This window comes from Neopelma chrysocephalum, unplaced genomic scaffold (assembly GCF_003984885.1).
Source record: "Neopelma chrysocephalum unplaced genomic scaffold, ASM398488v2 Primary Assembly neopelma1_299, whole genome shotgun sequence".
NCBI classification, from domain to species: domain Eukaryota; kingdom Metazoa; phylum Chordata; class Aves; order Passeriformes; family Pipridae; genus Neopelma; species Neopelma chrysocephalum.
The window spans coordinates 1,403,743-1,404,174 of record NW_020897961.1 but is presented as its reverse complement, the minus strand read 5'-3'; positions in this window follow the sequence as shown (position 1 = coordinate 1,404,174).

Sequence of the window (432 nt, the reverse complement as noted above, 5' to 3'; positions counted from 1 at the left end):
CATACACACAGATGGTGATTAGTTTGGGATGGCCAGAACAATCACTAGTACCATGTTGCAGTAACACCCACAGACTATCTGTCACAGTCCCAGGAGACACTTAAAGGCTGTTTACTTCATACAGTTAACTTGAACCATAAGCTTTACAAGCCTCTTTGATACATTTTTAATCACTCTCCTCATAAACCTATAACATTTCCCTGCACTGGTGCATGGTTGGGTTCTGTATTTCACACACCCCTCATCAGGCTGGAGGGAGGCCGATGGTGATGTCCCCAGCAAGCCCAATGTGTCACTGCTTCCCAAAGCCACTGTGCCACCACTGCCCAATCCCACCATTTCACTGCTGCCCAAACTGTGTCACTGCTACCTGAGTCAACCACTGTGTCACCACTGTCCAAACCCACAGTGCCACCACTGCCCAAAGCCACC